This window comes from Diabrotica undecimpunctata, chromosome 2, assembly GCF_040954645.1.
Source record: "Diabrotica undecimpunctata isolate CICGRU chromosome 2, icDiaUnde3, whole genome shotgun sequence".
NCBI lineage: Eukaryota > Metazoa > Arthropoda > Insecta > Coleoptera > Chrysomelidae > Diabrotica > Diabrotica undecimpunctata.
In genome coordinates this window covers 32,619,801-32,640,243 of record NC_092804.1, presented here as the reverse complement: position 1 = coordinate 32,640,243, position 20,443 = coordinate 32,619,801, and the positions used below count along the sequence as shown (strand labels likewise).

At 32.7% G+C, this 20,443-nt stretch overlaps 1 protein-coding gene across 1 annotated transcript in view; it reads right to left on the bottom strand.

The window, feature by feature from the left end:
- Nucleotides 1-20,443, bottom strand: part of LOC140434382 (uncharacterized) — a 340,257-nt gene that overhangs the window by 319,114 nt on the left and 700 nt on the right. The window lies entirely within an intron of this gene.

Below are 20,443 nucleotides of genomic sequence, written 5' to 3'. Positions count from 1 at the left end.
TTTTACGCCTTTAGCACTAAGAAATCGTATAACAGCCCGTACTTCACAATCAGCGTGACTCACGATTGTTGGAGGCATCTTAAACACTGGAGTAAACAAGTATACAATGAAGAATCAGACTGTAATGGCGTCAGTGCGTAGACAAGAGATGTAGGTAACCAGCGCTCATGCGCGGAAGGCCGACCGTAGCGCTGAGGCGGCGAAATCGCAAAACGGTACTTACTTAAAAAACATGCCTCGTACATTCCATGAATTTATTTTATATCTGAGTCTCATAGAGGGCGCTAGTTGCAATAGACGAAGTATTATTTAAGGTAACTTCTTTAAAGGTAGAATTATTAATCAAAATATCAAGTTAACATAAACATCATACAATTTTACACCGAAAAGGTACTCTTGATAAAACTCGATACAGTGTACCGTTTTCGGAATACTTTAATTTGAAAATTATAAAGTAATAACCGATGCTGTAAAAAAGTAGTTTACAAAAAATGTGTATCATTTTTTTTCTTCAACTTAATTTATCTCGAAAACAGATGACGTTACAAAAATTTTTAACAAGTAAACCCCAATTATTTTTAGTTTTTTACCTATTCTAGGTAAATCAGTATAAGTTTATAAACCAACACCACAAAAAACTTTTAAAGAGTTAAAAAGTGATTGTTTACGGAAAACAATTGATAATGGACAAACGTTGTATAACCCAGCAACAAAAGCTCTGTTCATTTATAGGATTATATTCAACCATTCGCATTGTTCATTTAAATTCTATTTCGCAAATTATTTGACGTTACTGTTGGAAAAAACAAAGACTTATAAAGTTTTCCTGTTAATGGAAAAACGCTCATTTGGCACACGATATTGCGTTTTAGATTTGATAACAATATATAAAATCGACACGAAAAGTCGAAACACGTAAACTTTTTTTTGTAGGTCTTTATAAGTAGGACGGGAACTCGCGATTCTAATATCTTACATGTATTGATTTTAGACTATAAACTCTGGGCCCAAATATATTCAGATGTATTTTATTTAAATCTACTTGGATAGATTTCAGTAGGAGCATTAAGCCCTGAGTTTCATCTATTAATAAATGGTTAGGTTCTAGTGGCAATTGACAGATGCAGGTTCTAATTTATTCTCTTATTTTGAGGTATTAGCAGAAATTAGCTCGACCTTAAAGACTGCGAAGGGAAAATTCGATGTAAATACTTACTTTTGTTCTGAGTGATTTAAAAAAACAAGCCACTAACAAGTTTTTAAGGTGAGCTTAGTTGTCTAATGAATTTAAATTCACAACTAGAGAATTCTTAATTATTTTGTTTACATAAAGCGTAATAATATGCCAAATTAACCTGTTAAATTCTTAGATGCAATCTTCGCTGATACTTATAGCAATATATGGTATTTGCTAAACTGAATTTTCCAAAATACCAAAAACTATTTGCTTTAACTAAACACTTTTATTTTGGGAAGAGTCTTGAATATTAAATAAAGAGTGTATTCATATATTCATCATATCTTTAATCCACAAAGAGTTAGTTCACATTGAACATGAAGCATGTTCAATGTAACTTATAATTAATTTATTCAAAACTTTTTTTTTGCTACGCCTTTGACTACTAAAACGACAGGAGAGCATACCCTCGTCTTTAAGTTGTGGAAGCATGGCACTGTATTGTTTCTTTTGGCGACACTTTTCTTCCTGGAAATCTTCTACGTATCTCTCCGCCGCATCCTTCTTCCTTTGTTATGAGAGACCCAAGGTATATGACACTGTTTACTACTTCAAAGCTAGATTGTTCTATTCTGTATCTAATATCATGATTTTTGTCGTACTACTATATAGCTGTAGCTCATACTTTTTGCTTTTCACCTCCAGACGTCTTATTATATTTTCCATTTTATCTTGTTTTGAAGTAAATATTAATGTGTATTTATATCGGAATGCAAATATAAATAGTGCCTGGTCAGGTTGAAAGTAGCTCAGTTTCTTACACTTAAATCAGGGCCAGATTTTCAACAGAGCATTTGGGGCTACAGCCTAGGATCCCCTCAAATATAAGGTTAACTGGGACCCCCACATTTATAATTGTAATAAAAATATTATTTAATTTATTTTTAATTAGGTGGTTCAAAAACAGCAATTATTAAATTAAAACCAAGCACTATAGGGTTTTTAATTTGAGGAAAAACTGTGATTAGTACATAAAACCTACATATACTATGGCAAAAAATTTGGTACTGCTGGTCTTGGGCTGGTTATATCGCTGAAATAGTTTCTACTTCTGGTGAACGGCGAATATGCTTTAAAGCTTTTGAAAAAAATGTTTTTATAATACACTATCTACCTACATGCTACCTAATAAGAATAACAATGTTTACAATAGTTATATTCCAATATGCTTATTTAAAATAAATTTTCAATATAGACCTATCTAACAAAATTTCTATGTAAATGTGTGCTAATTAAAAAATACAATAAAACAAAATAAAATATAATTACAAAATTAATCACGTAATCTACGTATCAAAATAATTGTGGATTCCCTATTCCATAGCTACTCAAATAAGCACATGCCTGAGACCAGAAACGAATTCGGCCTTTGGTGCAAAAAATTTAGATTTAGGTGAATTGGGTAATTTGCCCATCTTAGTGCTCGAAATAAAAAAAAGACTTGGAAATTATTGAAATATAATGCGATTCAAATAAAAGTTTCAGTTTTTCAGAAGATGGCGTTTTTACTTCTGTAAATAGTTATTATTAATATTAATATAATTAATCGATAAATACACATACTTGGGTCATGAAATCAGAATAACCAGAGACAACCAAACCTGCGAGCTAAATAGACGAATCACGTTGGGATGGGCGGCATATGGAAGGATGAGAGACATTTTTAAAACAAATACTCCAATTCACCTGAAAAGGAAGGCATTTAACCAATGCATCCTACCAGTCTTGACCTACGGAGCAGAGACCCTAACTTTAACGAAAGCTACTGCCGAAAAACTGAGGGTAACACAAAGGCGAATGGAGAGATCAATGCTGGGTCTGACCTTGAAAGATCGCGTGAGAAATGAGGAGATACGCCGACGAACTGGCGTTGACGATATTATACTGCGAATCAATAAACAAAAGTGGAGGTGGGCTGGACATGTTGCTAGAATGGAAGACGGAAGATGGACGAAGAGATTATTGGAGTGGAGACCAAGAGCCGACAAGCGAAGTCGAGGCAGACCACCCACCCGATGGACCGACGACCTAAGGAGAATAGAAACAAACTGGATTGCAGCAGCTAGAGATAGAGAGAACTGGAGACGTTTGGAGGAGCCCTATATCCAACAATGGATGTGAAAACGGGGCTGGATGATGAAATAGTTATTTCGATAATAATTGGCATACGACGAGATATATTTTGTTTCGATTCAGAGCAGTGGCATATACCGCTCTGATGAGACCTAAAGAGGTCGAAATGCATATAAGCGGCTTGCCGCTGCTCTGTATCAAAACAAAAATCTAATACCGTCAATATGTTTTAAAAGTTTATAGTTTAAATTAATTCCTAGATCACGAATTTTGGTAACTCAGTCAATAAGAATATTTTTAAGATTATAATTATATTCCATTGGGTCTTTCGATCATCCAAAAGAAACAGCATGACACTTGGATGCGTTTAGGGCCATGGCATTCAACACAGATCACTCACTCAACCGATTAAGATAGTGTTGAAGATTAACGCAATCTTCTTTATTATTAATAATTGTGTAGAACTTTAGATCGTCCGCAAAAAGAAGAGGTGAACTGTGCTGGAAGCAGTGTTGTAAATTATTGGTTAATACGTTAAATACCAGGACCCCTAATGAGAACCCTGGGGTACTCCTGAATGGACCCCAATCACCTGGAAACAATACGCACCATCTAAACTCGGCCAATCAAGTATGTTTAATCAGCCATCCAAGAACTGGACCATCAACCCCCGTTATTTTAAGTTGAACTAATAATATTATGGTTGACCCGATCAAAGGCCTTGGAAAAACCAGTGTATGATGCATGTATCCTACAGGCCCCCTCCAAGGCCTTCCTTAGTAAGTCCAAAAACACTAGTATATTCGATTGATCTGCTTCTCCGAAATCCAAATTTTTGGTCTACTAGCTGTTTTTCAAATGAAGCTTTAAGAGAGTCACACACAACACATTCAAATATCTTTGGTATTACTCTAATTATACTAATGAGCCTGTAATTATTCACCAATGAATTATCTCCAGCTTTAAAAATAAATGTTAAAAAACTATTTTTCCAGTATTCTTGAAATTCACCCTTATTAAAGGGAGGTCTGGATAATATAAAATAACAATTCTTGAGAAAGCTGTGAGGCAATACATCGGGATCATGACTTTTATTCGCATCTAGTTCTGATAATTTTAAATAAATATCAGATATAGTTATGTTGAAATCAGTCAAGTTGGTGAGACCAACTATTTGAGCGTAATAGACCGTAGAAAAATTTTATGTAAAAAGATTTACAATATCTGGTCCGTGACTGGATTCAATACCATTATACCTCAACATAGCGGGCAAGGAGGGCTTTCCCCTCCGTAAATTCACAAACGACCAAAATCCCTTCAAGTGATAATTGTGTTAAATAAATATGATTTCTGTAACTTTCATACATAATATCATAAAAAATATTTACAATTTAATTAAGTGGTTTTCCTAAAAATAAATTATCAACAATTACCAACAGAACTGTGACAGAAATCAGTTATTTTCACATGGTCAATCGACTTAAACTCTTTATAGAAACCATAACTATTATCATTAGGGCACCTTTTGGTACATAACCTTCCTCAAAATAGTCTGCACTGGACACAGTTACATCAGTATCTTCAACCAGCACCAACTCGAGAATATTACCGGTTGTATTCACAATAGTGTTGGACTGAAACAAATTTTGGTATGCATACATACCAGACACAACCTGCAGGCTTTAACTTCAGATGCTGTGGCAGCTGCTAGAGGAATTGTTTTAGGGCTCATACCATTTGGAAACCATTCACAGTTTGGTAAATTAAAGTCAGCAGCCAGATAATAGTGTGCAGATGAATATTATTCAGCTATTTGTTCTAAGATTTCACAAGAATATTTGTCAAATGTAGAAAATATGCCGTTCAACTTATTTGCACCTGCAGTGGCCAAGACAAAAAGTTGTTCGATTGTCTGGTTAACTATTAAAGATCTACTGCTTAAGCTTCTATGAACTGCAATAAGGACTCCACCACTTTTTAATAATGAACTTGTTTCCCTGCAGCGATCAGTTCTATACATGTTGAGGTCAAACAACTGCAGCTCTTCATCGGCATAGTAACATTTCAACTAAGTCATATTGAGTATGATAGTATTGTAATGAGAATGGAATACATTCATAAATAAACTATCCAGCTTATTTCTTAGAGTTTCTGTATTTTGAAAATAAACCTACAGTCTAGGTGAAGACTGTTAGTTTTTTGACATTATTCTAGGAGTGTCATTTAAGTATTTGATAAATAATTTTGTTCGCCTTTTCTCTCTCTGTCCTTAAGTTTGCTCTTGATAGAGTTTAATGCAGTTCTCTGGTGTGGGGTGAGATTTGAATCGATAAAAATCTTTAATGAACTGTCATTATTCTTCTGTTTTTGAGTACTAACAGATAGTCCTAATGCTTACGAAGGACAATTCTGTATAAACTATATCCATTTTTGTTCTTTTTTACCAACATTATCAATCAATCAATCAATCAATAGATGAGTTCATTAATACAGATTAGAGGGATCTGGCTATGTTTAAATCGTCATTCTCACCATACTCAGGCATATTAAAAATCATATGTGATTAGATCTTTTCTGTCTCTCGATCATTTCGGTCACCACCAACACCAATTGGTCTGTTGTGTTTTGTTTCATGGGATCAGTTGTTTAGAGGCACTTTTATATTTTTCAGACTCGATATTTCAGGAATTTTAGATTTAAGTTCAATAAAGCTTTCCTGAAGAGAACCATTCAAAGAGTCCAGCTCACGTTGAAGGTACTTTATTTGTTCTATCATGTCCATGGCCTGCTTAGTAGTGTCCTTTATGGATGCAACTTCGCTTTATTATTATTATCCCAGATTTAGCCATACGGCTCTCACTCCCTCTAAGGGGAAAATTCACTCATCCCAGATACCTACGGTATCAAAAGGATTGAGCTCTGGTGGGACTCTTTCCGTGTTATCGAGCCCTAGGTGACTTGGTATGCTGGAGTATCTCCCAAAAATTTTCGTACAAATCTGGATGTTGAGAGAAGTACAGCTTTCTGCATGGTCTTGTAGCGATGTTCATTCAAACCTAGCTTTCTTATGTTTTCTAGGAGGTTCTTCGGAATAACTCCAGTAGTAGAGAGAATAATAGGTATTATCTGGGTACTTTCCATTCTCCACTGTCTTCGTATTTGAATTTCCAGATCCCTGTATTTGGCGATCTTTTCGTTTTGTTTAATACGAAGATTATTGTTGTTGGGTATCGCCACATCAATTAGTGTTGTTTGTCTCTTTAGTTTATTAACTATTATATATAACTAACTATATATTATATAACTTATTATTATTATTATTAATAATAAGGCTTATTTAAAGTATATTTATATTGTAAACAATACTTAATATACTCAACGTGTCTAAATATACTCAACGTGTCTAGATTGTAACCATCAAATTATTGTTTCAGTTTGGTTTCCCTAAAATTTATGTACTTTGCTTAATACCCATCAGGAAAATACGTTTTGACCAATTCTGATTTATAGTAACACACCTCATTTCATCGAGCGTAATTTCCCGTTTTCGTGCCATCTCTACATGTGTTTGATGTTGGTCGGGAGAGGTCATTCAATGTTTAATGAAATGGGGTCAGTGTTCAATCGCTCAAAAAATAAGGACGACCTTTCCGATATCACTAACCTACATCAGAATTTTCCATTTGATGACAGCTCTTTTATTTTTTAGCATAGCGGAATATTTCGACTCAAATGCACGTCAAATAAATATTTCAGAATAGGGTCATCAATGTGGAGAGAAAAATTCAGAATGTTTTTGAAAGTTGTTGATCTCAAAGATGAATGCTGCTTTTTGAAATTAAATTTTTGGGATAAATACGGTTTTCTGAGAAATAAAGTTACAAAAATATTGGGTATATAATACAAATATATAGCCTATTTGAATTGAAATAATTTAACTGTTCAATTCTTGGTTTGAAATAACAAGACTGTACATAAATCTACTTCATAACAGAGCCTTTAATTAATTAAATAATTTAACAATTGGTTTAATGGTTTATTTTTACACCATTTGCAGAATAATTTAAATAACTGTATAAATAAAATTTAAATATTATTTCCATCATATTTATTTTACACCTCCGAAAATTTTGTATTGTTTTCTCTTTTTAATAAGAAAACCAACAGTATATAAAAATATATTAAAGAAAGTGTGCCAAATATAGAATATGTCCCCATTATGGAATATCCCAAAATTAAGCAAACTAAAAGTTCCAACACTGGAACGACATCACCACCATGTGGCTAGTGCTAGTCGTGCCTGTAGATAGTCATCATTAATTCATTTAAAGTACCAGGTGTAATTTCGTAGTTCGAGTTGTTTTTACGCCATCACGAAAATTATCTAAGGTATGAATTCTATATTTTGATACACCTACTTGAAATAAATATAGAAATATCCGAATATGTCTTGCACGTTTAGAAGGCTTAAGTTTAGTTTTCTGATATTGCAAATTAACATTACCCTGTTGCCAACACTTTAATTTGGACAACGAAAAAAGATGGCCATGTACCTTATATGGAATACTATACTGTCCCTGTTATGGAATATTCAATATTAGGTACACTTCATTATTAAAAATTTTAAGAAATAAATCTTTATAGGTTTTCTGTTATAATAAAGATTGTCTATATTAATTATTAACATTTTTTGTAGAATAATACCATGGATCGTGAAAAATTGAAAAAAAGAAGATATGGTTCATGCAATTCAAGCCGTACAAAGCCACAAGATGGGATACAAAAAAGCCACAGATATATTCAATATTCCACGCACTACACTATTCCGTCTATCAACTAAGACAAATGCTACACTAGCCCAGATTGTTGAAACAAAATTGGGAAGATCTTCAGTGCTATCACAAGACTTAGAAGATTAGTTGGTAGACTATCTACTTTTAATGGAAAGAAGTTTTTTGGGTTGTAACGTTATAAACGTCACATCTTTATTAATTTATATTTAAATAATTATTTTATTTTAATTTCTTCATTAATTTATTAATTCCTCTGCCTTCAGATTCGTTTTTACTATTTTTTCTTTAAAAAGTAGTTGGCGCCCTATCTCTTTCTATACGGTAGACTAAATATTCTGTTCTATGTTGACAGAAAAGCTAATTCCACCATAGGCATACATCAAAAGAAGGTTAGAATTATAATAGGCGTCATTTAATGGAATGTAGAATTCTTTTTAGGTGAGTACTTTCATTGTAATCTATATTCTATAATTCTAACAGTATTCTTAATATTCATAACCTAACTTCTTTTAAACCACGTTTTTCTTGTGCAGTAGGAATCTTAACAAAGAATTTGACTAAGTAATAATTATATTTCATTTTATTCTTGCCATCTGCTATTTGTTTCATTGTTATTTTGTAAAATGGCAAGGAAGTTAAACCTCTTTTGATGTGTCTCTATTACAAGCTGTTTCTGATATTTTAGTTTATTGGCTGTATTAATTGGCCGTATTCTACATTTTACTGGCCGTATTATGAAGATTTATTGATTTTATTGGAGAACCTATCCACTTAATTGGGAGGCCACACACATATGGAATAACTGCAACTCTCAGGAGGACCTAATCGTCTAATTAGGAGGCACAACAAGCAGCCCATTGATGCCATCGATGCCATAAGTATCATCCACATTATATTAATTGTAAAGCATTGGCAGGGTTGATTGTTTCCTACTTTTAAATAAATATAATTAGTTAAAAATTGTTTTATTTGCTATTAGATAAGGGTTCTTGGTTTGATTCCTAGTTTAAGACAAGACAGTTCAAGAAAACAAAAGGAAAGTGTTGAAAGAAAATGGTTTAATTTATTCCTGAAACGATACAAGAATTGAATCGTTGACATAAAAAGCCAACTGAAACGTCAATCCATAGAGCCAAAGGCTTTAATAAGGAAAGTGTGACACATTTCTTTGATATTTTAAATGCAGCATACCAAAACCATAATCATTCAGCTGATAGAGTATTCAACAAGGATGATACTGGATTAAGTATTGTTCAGTCTAAAGTCTAATATATTATTTCGCTTAAAGGCTTAAAGCAGGTAGGAGTATTAACCTCTGCATAAAAAGATTCTTTATTCACGGCAGTCTTATGTATGAGTGCTGAAGTAACTTTTGTTCCACCATATCTGATTTTTCCCAAAAAAAAACACAATTGGAAAATTAACCACCATACACACTTTTGAAATTTAAAAATGATACATTCAACAAGGAAGAATTTTGTTGACATAGTGTGCTTGCCCCTTTATTCTACCCACCACATGCAGCCCTTAGATAAAACGTTAAATTGAAAGCATATTGTAGTGAGACGTTGAGATTATTTTTAAGGTCAAATCAAAGACCAATTACACTTTAATTTTATAAACATCACATATTTGTTATTTTTCTTTTAATAATTATTTTTCTTCAATATTCTTTTGATTTTATTCATTTATTAATTGAGTAGTCCACTTGCAAACCACGCATGTTAAAAAAATATATATTTTTGTTTAATGGCGCCGATGTGTAGACATTATTGAAATGAACGTGTCATTATTATTATACTCCATTAAAACTGGTTATATTCTGAATAAGACTAGGTAGAAAACATATTACTCTTGCAAAAGTCGCTGTCTTATTTAGAAATCCACTTTCAAAAATTGCTATGTGACTGTTAACTTGCAAACAGCGCTCTATTGTCCTCCGGAGGCGTGTCAGCCGGAGCTGACAGCCGTGCCGGACGCATCAAGGAATTTGGATATCGGTCAAAATACTTGGGAATTCCAAGTTTGGCCAAATCGAAATTTCTAATTGATTCGATGCAGGGAAATTCCACTTTCGCTACGTAAAACAAAGGATTTGTTTTACATAAAAGCAGGTAGATTTTCTCTCATCGATCAGTCGAGCTTGCCTCTTCTACTGTAGACCTAGTCGGTGCTATTATTGTTCCAACTAAGTTATTGTTTTATTTCTGATTTTCTGTATACCTTTTTATTTTAGCATTATTGTATATTCAGACCTTTTCAGGTTAGGATATTACATTGATCTATATTTGTTCATGTACTGATTGTTTATTTTTCTTGTATTTTGTGTCTAAGTTGTTTGCTATAAATATTGTATAAATATTGTATTGTACATCTGTTGTTTGTTTGTATAAATATTTATCTTGCTTTTTCTATTTTATATATTTGATTTTGTACCTTGTATCTAAGTAGTTCTTTTCGGTAAGTCAAAGAGCTCTTAGAAGTATTTCTCTGATATCTGACTTGTTATTTTATTGTGTGTATAAGTCGTTCTTTTCCGGTAAGTCAAAAGAACCCTTAGAAATATTTTCATATCGCATTATTATTTCTGATATTTTATCTAAGATATTTTCTTCCGTAAGTTAAGAAAATACTTATATATTTGTCAATTTCATTTTTCCATATTTTGCTAAGCTGTTTCTTCCGTAAGTCAAGAAACACTTATAAATATTTGTGCATTTATTTTACTATATTTGATTCTCTTGTTTATTTTTTTGTTCTAAGTTGTTTCTTCCGTAAGTCAAGAAACACTTAGACATATTTCTATAATCTGTTTCATTTTTTTTATTTCTCGTTTTATATTTTGAGTATTTTATTTTTCCACTCTAAGTCGTTTCTTCCGTAAGTCAAGAAACACTTAGAAATATTTCCATATTTTACTTTCACATTTACATATTTCATTTATCTATATTTCTGTCCTAAGTTGTTTCTTCCGTAAGTCAAGAAACACTTAGAAACATTTTTCTTTGCATTATATTTTTATACCATTTAATTTACTTGTTTACTAAGTTATTCCTTCCGTAAGTCAAGGAATACTTAGATCATTTTTACCTATCTGTTTTCCATTTTTGCTCTGTTACTTTGTAACTGTTCCTTGGAACCGTTACCTATAACAGATATTTGTCACTGGAACTGTTATTTATAACAGCGGTGGTATTTAACCTTTCTACCAGCGACAAACCAAAGATGGTGAATACCCGATTCAATTCCGGGGATAGGAAGAAGCCCGAAGAGCCGGCGATGGGTCCTACAGGCCCAAATGCCCCCTCTCGGCAACACTATGACATGTTGTCGCCTCAGAAAACGTAGGTATCTTTCAGTCTGAATAGTTCACTCCGTATGCGCGCACGTGTTGTGTTTACTTTTTTTTATTTACTGTTTTCTGGGAAAATAATATAATGAATTGTCAAGAAAAAGAAATAACTTTGGCACCAGACAGGAGGTGACGTAAAAGGATTATAGATAATTCTACATGGAAAAGAGAATGTGAAAAATCAAAACGGTGACCATTACTACTATGTATATAGATTTTTATGTTATTTATTAATTTTAACAACTTAAACACATGCAGAATATACCATTTTTTTACAGGCATATGCCCAAGGGGCCACCAGTAATGCCACAATGTGCACACGGAAATTTAAAGCAAGGGTATGGGTGAACGGAACTGTCTCTTCAACACTACTGTCAATTTCATCAACATTTTTATTCGTCCGGAGATAAAATTGCTCAAGATACATTTTTGCTGAAATATTGTGTGGCTCAAGCTCCAAAAAAAGCAGGTAAGCAGAGAAAAACGCAGACTATTTCTTATTTTATACCACAACATGAACTTACATCTACTGAAAGTCGCCACGTCAAATTGAAGAAAGTATGCCAAAAAGCAATGATTACAATTTTGGGGATATCTAAAGACAGAATACAAAGAATTTGTAGAAATAACTTAAATATAATGGCTTTGCCCAGAGAGAGAAGAGGTGATAGACGGTCTAATCAGTATTCTAGGCGTACTGAATCAGTAAAATCTTACATAAAATGCCTAAAATCATTGAAATCACATTATGTAAGAGGTAGATCTTCTGTGCAATATTTAAGAAGTGATCTCAGTATAAGAAAACGACACAATCATTACAGTAATGATGGGAGTAATCCACCAGTGCGATACAAATTTTTTCGCCATATATTTAATAAGTTCTTCAACTTAAGTTTCAAAACACCAGCAACAGATGCTTGTTCGAAGTGATTTCAATTAAAAGAGGCTATTAAAATTATAAATATATTTGTCTAAAAAACAGACGTTGATTACTCAGTATCGTATACATACTTTAAAGGCAAAATCCTTTTATACAAGTTTGAAAACACAAGCTGACAATGATTTAATTTTGTCCTTTGACTGCCAAAAAAATTTGGTTTTACCGAAAGTGCCTAATCAGAGTGCTTACTTTAGTAGGCAACTGTATACGTACAATCTAACAATATGTTAAAGTAAATCTTCTGGACCTCAGAATATCTCAAATACCTTCATTTATACATGGTTCGAATCCGAGGCTATGAAAGGGTCCAATCAGATAGCCTCAGCATTATTTCATCGATTACAAAACACCAACTTTAAAGCCACTATTTCTCATGTCAGGTTATTTTGTGATGGCTGTGGAAGCCAGAACAAAAATACGATAGTTGTGGGAATGTTAGCCTATTGGCTTAAAACTGAAGCACGACGACACATCAAAAAATTTACAGTGATGTACCCTGTTGTTGGACATTCTTTTTTACCCCCTGACCGAGTTTTTGGAAAGAAAGAAAGAAAGAAAGAGAAATACGACCTATTGAAGTAATTGTCGAACCCGACACATACTTCGATATTTTTAAGAAATACGGTACGGTTTTAAGACTCGGTGCCGATTTTAATTTCTATGTTTGGAAAACTACCGTTAAAGATGTAGTGAAGGTACCTGGTTCATGGCATTTTCAATTCAAGGCCTCTAAGAGATTCTTTTTAAGAAAGGACAAAAATAACAAACTTGCAATTAAAGGAGAGTCACACTATGCATCTGAGCTGTTGAGTTACGGAAATATTTGTAAAAGGGGAAAATCCTTCAAAAATATGGAACCTTCCATCATGGATGTTGGAGTTCCTGTGAAGCTAGCACAATTACAAGACATAAAAGGCCTTCTCATTAAGCATTTTGGTGAAGATTTGATTACTTTTCATAGCCTCAAATATTAATGTTTCTTCAAGGGGGCCAAAATGACAGTGTTTCTGAAAAACTGACAATGAACATACTGTAATGCAAGACGACGTAGATTTAAGAGTTTAATGTTAAGATTAAAAACATTTCATATTCTCTTTGTGTACAATAGCACATGACATGTTTATTATATTTATTAGCAATTAGTTGTTTCATAACTGTCTAAGTTGATTAAATGCTCCTGCAAAACTACTTCTTAAGTTAAAATTACTCATGCAAAACTATCTATGTTCAATTTTGAAATTTAAATAAAAAAACTATTATTGACACGCGTTTTTTTTATCTGACTCGTACCGATTCTACATATATTAATCTCTTCAAAATTAACACAAAGCAAACTATTTATTTTCTGTTTGAATTAAGAGTTAAATGTATTTTTTACTTTACTCAAATTAATTGTTCATACACATAGTGGTGGTTGCAAGTGGACTACTTAATTTATCTTTCATTTTTTTATTTTTATTTTCAAAATAGTTGGCGCTAAACTCAAAGTTTCGATTAACTTTCTATTTACCTAATATTCTGTCATCTAAATTTCAATTTACATTTTCACTAAATATTGTTCATCTATAAAAACGCATTTCTCGATTCAAAATTTATTTATACGAGTATATTAAATGTTTTTTTGGGGTAAGTTATATTTAATATTTAACCAATATCCACTGTTTTTTATAATTTCAAATTTGACTTTTTTTTAAACTTATAATTCTTTAAATATGCAGTTAGTATCTTTAATATAATTTAACTAATTTATCTAATATTAATTATATTAATTTCATTCTTGCCAATTTGCCATTTGTTACTTAATATTGCAATTATTTTATATCTTTCACTGGCAAAGAGATATTTTAAAATCTATGAAGTTGCTAACACATTGTTAATTTTTCTAGTTTTTTGGTCTAATTTTTTTTCACCTTTTTGGGTGAAGATTTCCACAGTACATGGTCGACCATGAAATATTAACTACAGCTGCTATTTAGAACCCACCTGAAGATGCAAACATGATAGTATCTAGATTCAGCTACATCTATCCACTACATTCTACTGCAATCCTGTCCAGTTACTTGAAGACATCAGATGTAACAAGTATCATTTAAAAATCTTTTTACGTAAAGCTTATAGGCAAAACTTGTTTTGTTTGATTTTAATTTGTAAGTTTAATTTGTGGGTAAAGTTGTGAGTTTTATTGTTTTACATTGGCTCCCAACTTTCGGACGTAGTTTTATTGTAACCCATTGGTACCCACCGTTTCTGATGGATGGTTTAATGGTAACACATTATACCATTGCTGAACTTTTTGGAACGGAGTATTTTAAGATACAAACTGGGGCAATTGTCCTTAGTGGCTTCAGAAGGACCGGAATATTTCCTATAAATCGCCATGCCTTTAACGAAAGCGATTTTGTTGCTGCAAAACAAAAAAGACTGAAAAAGAACAATCTGCAGTAGTTAAAAATATTGCGGAGAATAGTGTATGTAAAAGTGAATTTGTTGGACGCAAAAGTGTAGATGAAAGTGAATTTATTGAACCCGAAAATATTACACCGGTGCCAAATAAGACAGAGAAGATTATTTTTCACGTTAAGAACGGCTATGAATATATGAAATATATTAATGAAATAATGAAATAATATATATGAAATAACTATTCTGATGAGACTTATTAAGTCGAAATACGTATCAATAGATACATAGACGCTTTGAACGTGAAATCAAATCTTTTCTGTCTTTTTCATTTTATTCGGATCTACTCTGTATGAGTACGAGAAACAAATTCGTTAAGGATTTCTGCTTAGATGAATAGACATGTCGTGGAATGCAAATTTTAGATTTCCCATGTCTCTATTAACATCTTTATCATCGTCTGGCCATGCCTTGCAATTTTTAGAAGGCTCCAGATTAAAGCAGAAATCTGAATTTGTTTCGAAACTATCTTACCGATTTTTCTATCATGTCGCTATTGCGTCCATAACGAAGCCATGTTATTGTTGCTTCCTAATAAGACAGAGAAGATTATTTTTCACGTTAAGAACGGCTATGAATAACTATTCTGATGAGACTTATTAAGTCGAAATACGTATCAATAGATACATAGACGCTTTGAACGTGAAATCAAATCTTTTCTGTCTTTTTCATATTTTAATTATATTTAAAGGGTTTTACCCGTATATTTAGTGGCTTCAAACATGTAAACCTAGAGAAAGCACTGATGATGGATTAGTCAATCAGAAACCGTTATGTGATGTAGTCCGAAAGGGTTCTTTTATATTAGTATACCTTATATAAAAAAAATTTTAAATATAATGTTTTGGTATATAGTCTATTCCGTTTTTCACTAGGTCTCTAGGGCAGCTTGAACTATGTGCATTTGATTGACAATTTTTTTTGGTATAATTGTTGATATATATGTCCCCATTTAATATAATTGGTAATGTCCCCACGATGATAATATATGTGTGAATTTCTTTCACCAAAAATAATATTAATGTATACATAATATAATTTTTGGCGGAGACTCCTCTATTGCAATATGTTCCGCCTCCAATTATTGAAATTAAAGAGTAATCCAAACGTTAGCGTAATTTTTGTTCCATTAAATAACTTTTTGATATTGACATTAATATGACTATAAAATTACACGTTGGAAATATTTTCGTATAATTTAATTTATCATAAACTAATTTAATTAGTTAATTTCCCTAGGAACGATTTATACCCTGGAAAATATTTCAAACACAGAAGAAACTGTTACATTGTTCAGAGGGTTTAAAGGAACGGTCTGGTTCCGTGGTCTGCAATTATTTCTTACTGACGTTTCCTCTGCAACTCTGGCAAACATGATTAGGGGAATAATGGAACAGTATTCCGCTAATAGTTAAAGATTGAGGCAATGCCTTTGATAATGTCTGATGCAGTCGCAGATGAAACTTCAGGAAGAAATAATTTCAGACTATGGGCTATAAATTCGCAAAACAATGTCTCATTACAAAATAACGATCGTGTAAAACCCCACAGACACACTGAATATGGAAAAATGTTTATATTAGAGCAATATTTTTGCCCATACTGAAATGAACGAAGACTTGGAAAAAGTATTAACAACAGTTTCACAAAATGATCTCCAGTGGACGTGCAATCTTAGCAATTGTTTAGAAATTTCGTCATACTGGTAGTGTGTTGTATCAATTAAAGATGTAATCCTATCCCAATTGTGTAGTATCCTTATTATACTCTGAATATCAATAAATCATTGATACGTCAACGATTCAAATTTATTTGTGGTTATCTTTACCGCATTTAAATTGAACAATGACTAAACGTTGCAAAACAATACACGAAACAAGTTTAATTGGGACGATCGTTAAGCCTATTGTGCAGAATTATCTATTTGTTGAAAAATTTTGAGTGTCCGTATAAATAGCACAGTCACTTTAAAGGTTATATCCATTGACAAGCCCCTCGAGTTCTTTGATATGAACATCCAGATGTAATTTTAAAGACAAACTGGGTATACGTTTATTATTCTTTATTTTCTTAAAGATGGATCAAAATTATGTTAATGTATATCAAGAGCAATATAAAGATAATATTACTATACTTTTTTGAAGAGGATTATAGAACTTTTGCCGCTCAAAAATCCGATTATGTACAGTCAATAGTTTTAACAGAAACTATTGACTAAAAAGAACCATACAGGCTTATGCCACTTTGTCTTGCTTTACAAACATTTAAAATAAATCTGAAATATCTCATATGACATACCTCGACTACCCTTCACATGAACCTGATCTGACAGCATCTATTGCATGTATATTGCTAAAGAAGTGTATATTTAAGTAGGAATGTCTGTCAGCAAACATTTGATTACTATACCAAAAGATAATTATAATCAATTTTCAGCAACTGCAGCAACGACCGTTTGTAAAATGATGCATATCTGTTATAAAGTTTCCTAAGTTTCCCCTCCAGACATTGCCTAAAGAGAGAAGTTTAATACTAAAAAAGAGTAATAAGCAACCATTTTATTCTAAGGAAAATGTGATGGTTGTTCTATGTGAAGATAAGTTTTTAAAATAAGAAAGTGGTACTTATTCTTGTATTATTATCACTTGTTTTTATACAGCGCTTTGTTCCAAGGTATAAAGAACTACAAAGGTGCATTTTGAGACAATAAAACGTAAATCTCTTATATAGATTAAAAACCAAGACAGGAATAATTATTTAGCGTACAATTTAATAATACACATAACGCATGTCTGGAATGGATTTCACCTAATAATACGAACATTTAAGGATTAATACATCTATGGAAGGTTGTCATTCTACCGTGTCCATCCCAGCTTGCGTGGAGGAAAAGCTCTGAATTAAGTAGTGACTCTATGTGTTCATTGTACCATGGTTCTTCCGTACTTCGCGGAAGAGGGACGGGTGGGGGAGTCCTCAATCCCGATACGGCGTGTCCCACTGGCTGATAGGGAACGTTCCGGCAGATATGTAAAATATGTATGAATAAGGTCTTACCAAATAAGCATCCGTGGACCAACTGAGGACGTGGCATAGGGCAGCAGCTATGCCATTACTGTATCAAGGCCGCAGTGGAATGAGTTCTGCTGTTAGCTTGATAACACTCACGGGCAAATATCACATAATGATTCAATCGGCCGAAAATCTCACAAAAAGAGCCAGTCAATTGGCTTGGTCATTAGAAACAACAAAGAAGAACGTCTCCTACAGTTTTCCAGTGAAAACAACCTAGTGATAATAAATAAACACCACCCACGAAAGCTCTCAACATGGACTAGTTCAAATAAAGAACATAAACATCAAATCAGTATTTTAATTTCTTTCCCATTCTGTATCTTCCCCATTTGCTGGCACTTTTGATGACTTCATTTTTAATTAAATTGAAAAGTATAGCTTATTGAGTCCCTCTGTCGTATTCGAATAAAAATGTCGCCTGAGTTGCATTCTTAACCACCTTCATTCTTTGTTTATAACTTATTTGTTGATTTCTATGGATATACGTATTAAACGTCGTGGCCGGCAAGAGTTTAGCCTTTTTGTATGTGGTAACTATTACGGTCTCTGATACACGAATTATATACAATATCACTATAATTAAAGTTTGGTAACACATAATCATTTTTCAACATCTCATTATATGGTGTGATTGGAATATAAATTTCAAATTCAAATAACTTTTCTGCAAACACTTTTCTATATAATCTCAAAATTTTAAATGATGTTAAGGCTGCTGGTGTGAACACATATCCATGAATGTTAGAGAAATAAATCTTTAACTCACAATCCGTTATCTTCTTCTTAACGAGCCCCATTCCTAAGGACATTGGCGATGATCATGGCCCATTTGACTCTATCTGCAGCCGTTCTGAAACGTCAAAGTATTGACGTTTTCCCACTCCATTGTTTCAGATTCTTCAGCCAGGACGTGCGTCTTCTCCCCGGTCCTCTTTTGCCTTCCACCTTCCCTTGTATGACCAGCCGCATCAATTCGTATTTCTCGTTTCTTAGTATGTGACCAAAGTATTTGGTGTCCAAGTGTCCAAGATATTTTCCACATTCTTCGATAACACCACATTTCAAAGTTAATAAGTTTTTTCTTTGTCGCTTCTGTAATTGTTCAGGTCTCAACTCCATACAACAGGACAGATAACACGTAGCATCTCAGTAGTCGATGTTGATAGTTATAATTTCGATGTTGAGTTTTCCATTGCATAATATTGTTTTTATCTTATTAAAAGCACTTCTAGCTATCTCAATACGCCGTTTAATTTTCATACTTCTATCCCATTCTTCATTTAGTTCGCAACCTAAGTACTGATATCTGTGCACCCTGCCTAAAAGTTTTCCTTTAGCGTAAACACTGCCTTCCTCAATCTTGTTCTTGCTTACCACCATCCAACCATTCCGTTATAGCTTTTGTTAAATTTGGTAAAAGAGAATGGGCTACAGGTTTTGCTGTTTACAGCATCTTCAGGCCCTCAAGAAACTAAGAATATCAGTACAATTACATTCACATTTACATTACAAAGCTATCAAGCTACATTTGATGTATAGATTAGAATTGTAATAATATCTTTAGTTTCTTGGGGGGCTGAAGATGCTGTTAAAGTTTTTAAACAGCGAAACCGGTAACCCATTCTCTTTTACGAACTTTAATAAAAACTTATAACGGATTGTGAGCAGAAGACTTATTTCCCTAACATTCACCAATTTTAAATTTTGATTAGTATGTAAACCTAAGTTTTTATTAGTTAAATTTTATTGCAGAATTATTTATGAGCAAAATCTCTCAGAAACATTTCTCTTTGTGTGGCTGGACCAAATACTATACCTACAAATATGTTGTTAGGACAATAATTAAAAAATGCTTCTGTATAAAATATTTGCAGTTTTAAAACGAATAGCGAACCATTTTTTTTTTGCTGTTACTAATGGCTAGAAAGTTGCAGGTGGTCTACTTCCTTTGATGATTTATATTATTGTCTACAATACTACTATATACTTACATAGATTAATTCTAAATATTTTATATTTAAATCAATATATCAACAATCATACTGATATAATAACATCCAACATAATATATAGATTCGTACAAGTTTTCTTGTGCATTTCGCTTTTCTAATCCCTTAACGCCTTGCGCTAGGGATCAACAAATGTGCTACCAATTCGCAACACCTTATCTCTCTCATACATGCTGCTCATCTATCGGCCCATTCGATTTACTCACCAATTCCAATTTCAAGCTGCAGATCCGATTAGAATTTTATATTGCTACGTTTGAAAACTTTCTAAAATGTGTAGCTCATTACCATAGTAAACTGAGATAAAACTGTAGTAATTATATGATTTAATAAAAGTTAAAAGGGTAAAGGTATGACGACAAAATTTACGCCGTATGAGAATGCCTTGGATAAAAAATTAGTTTGGGATAGCTAACGAAAAAGTTGAAGTTAATTGAATTGCTTACGAAAATTTGTTCTTGAGCACCGATAAAAAACAACTGACAAAAATACAATCTGGAAAAT